This window comes from Montipora capricornis, chromosome 11, assembly GCF_036669925.1.
Source record: "Montipora capricornis isolate CH-2021 chromosome 11, ASM3666992v2, whole genome shotgun sequence".
Classification (NCBI taxonomy): domain Eukaryota; kingdom Metazoa; phylum Cnidaria; class Anthozoa; order Scleractinia; family Acroporidae; genus Montipora; species Montipora capricornis.
The window spans coordinates 14,387,236-14,390,161 of NC_090893.1; positions in this window are offsets into that span (position 1 = coordinate 14,387,236).

The following is a 2,926-nucleotide window of genomic DNA, read 5'->3' on the forward strand; positions in this document are numbered from 1 at the left end:
AATACCTTTACTAGGGCGCGTGCGCACAGCTTTGTAATCTGCGACTTTCAGTGCTTCTTACCACATGAGAGATAAAATGACTTTGCCATGTATATTTAAGGCATCGAATTCTTACGTTAAATTGACAAGGGCGGTTTGGAGCTGTGAGTAGGCGTGGGATTTGTCACATATGGTTTAGGGGCCGACATATCTCTCCCTCAATGCCGTACCGGGAGGCAAGGTCGGTAGCAGAAAGCAGTGAAGGGCCAACTGCGTCCAAAAGCGATCGCACGGGCCGAAATCCCGTGATGACTCGTTTGGTACGACGCTCCAGCGCCGGTGTCTGGAGGTACTGCGTTTTTCTCTCTTGTTCAAACATTCCGTCGGCGCATGCGTAAATGTTCCCTTGTCATGGAATGGCAGAATTACCCAGAATTCTTTTGGGCAAGAAGGAGACAACTTGAGAAGCTCGAGACTGGCCCTCATCAAATGGCCGAAGCGCGGCCAGGGTAAGAAGTGAGAAGACGATTTCCAGCCAGATACTAAGCAGTAACCCTGGTGTGTGCAGTTAAAGAAGACTTTTGATTTCTGAACAAATCTTTGTCATAGGAAATTCACGACAACTTTGGGCTTTTTTCGCTGTGATCGTCGGGTCAAAGGAACGGTATAATGTAAATGAGAGAATAAGCAGATTTATATTTGCAGATTACGTGTTCTCTTACTGGTAAAGTCAGACTCTACATCTTTATGCAAGGAGCGCGTTCAAAATCTCCTCATAGTACTTTACAAAAGTTTTCTTTTTTTTTCTTTGAAGGGTTTTTCTTTCTTAGTCTTTTTTTCTTACGTATCAGCTAAGTTCCGGAATGCGCTACCTGATTTTATCCGTACCACTGAGTTTACTGGTTTCAAAAGAGAATCAAGTGCTGCATTTTGTACAGCGGCCTTTCTGTTTCATTGGTATATCTTCAAATATTCTGCATTTAGTATGTATCTGTATACGCTATGTATTTTAGCTGTAAATGTAATGTCTCGAAGACATTAGCTCTTGTAGTTAACCTAAAATTCGAGATAAAATAAAGTTTATGCATGCATGCATGTATGTGTGTTACCTTTACTAGGGTGCGTGCGCACAGTTTTGTAATCTGCGACTTTCAGTGCTTACCACATGAGAGATAAAATGACTTTGCCATGTATATTTAAAGCATCGAATTCTTACGTTAAATTGACAAGGGCGGTTTGGAGCTGTGAGTATGCGTGGGATTTGTCACATATGGTTTAGGGGCCGACATATCTCTCCCTCAATGCCGTACCGGGAAGCAAGGTCGGTAGCAGAAAGCAGTGAAGCGCCAACTGCGTCCAAAAGCGATCGCACGGGCCGAAATCGCGGTATGACTTGTTTGGTACGACGCTCCAGCGCCGGTGTCTGGAGGTACTACGTTTTTCTCTCTTGTTCAAACATTCCGACTGCGCATGCGTAAATGTTTCCTTGTCATGGAATGGCAGAATTACCCAGAATTCCTTTGGGCAAGAAGGAGACAACTTGAGAAGCTCGAGACTGGCTCTCATCAAATGGTCAAAGCGCGGCCAGGGTAAGAAGTGAGAAGACGATTTCCAGCCAGATACTAAGCAGTAACCCTGGTGTGTGCAGTTAACGAAGACTTTTGATTTCTGAACAAATCTTTGTCATAGAAAATTCACGACAACTTTGTGCTTTTTTCGCTGTGATCGTCGGGTCAAAGGAACGGTATAATGTAAATGAGAGAATAACCAGATTTATATTTGCAGATTACCTGTTCTCTTACTGTTAAAGTCGGACTCTACATCTTTATGCAAGGAGCGCGTTCAAAATCTCGTCAGAGTACTTTACAAAAGTTTTCTTTTTTTTTCCTTTAAAGGGTTTTTCTTTCTTACTCTTTTTTTCTTACCTATCAACTAAGTTGCGGAATGCGCTACCTGATTTTATCCGTACCACTGAGTTTACTGGTTTCAAAAGAGAATCCAGTGCTGCATTTTGTACAGCGGCCTTTCTGTTTAATTGGTATAACTTCAAATATTCTGCATTTAGTATGTATCTGTATATGCTATGTATTTTAGCTGTAAACGTAATCTCTCGAAGATATTAGCTCTTGTAGTTAACCTAAAATTCGAGATAAAATAAAGTTTATGCATGCATGCATGTATGTGTGTTACCTTTACTAGGGCGCGTGCGCACAGCTTTGTAATCTGCGACTTTCAGTGCTTACCACATGAGAGATAAAATGACTTTTTGCTTGTATATTTAAGCCATCGAATTCTTACGGAGGAGGTACTGGTACTGCGTTTTTCTCTTTTTTTCAAAGATTCCGTCTGCGCATGCGTAAATGTTCCCCGGTCAATGAATGGCAGAATTACGCAATAAAGTTTATGCATGCATGCATGTATGTATGTAACCTTTAGCAGGGCGCGTGCGCACACTTTGTAATCTAGCTCGGGAAGCCGCGCAGTAACCAAATGAGCCACGATTGCTCCTAGGTAGGAGCATAACGTTACACCTTTTTAGGAGCATTATGCGACTCGTCGACATAACGTCACTTGTTAGGGCCGTTTATACGAGAGACAATTAGCCGCGGCTTACATAAGACGCGAACACCCCGTTTAAAAGTTATAAAATCGAAGTTCACGGCTTACTCCATCCGCAGCTAGCTCAAGCCGCGTCTTATCCTGGCCAAGGGGTTTTTGGCTGTGCTTATCTTGGCCGCGGTTTACCTTGGACGTGAAAGTGTTTGTATTGTACTCAACCGTTGTCCGCGGCTTGCTCAAGCCGTGAACAGCTCCTGCGCATGTACTTGTTCTGTTCTTATGGCCCAGACTTCCTGTTTGTTCGTGTCCATTTGCCTGAGAAAAAGGGCGAGCGCGAACAACGAATCACGTATTTCTAATTAAGAAAAAGATTCAGCGAATAAGCGAA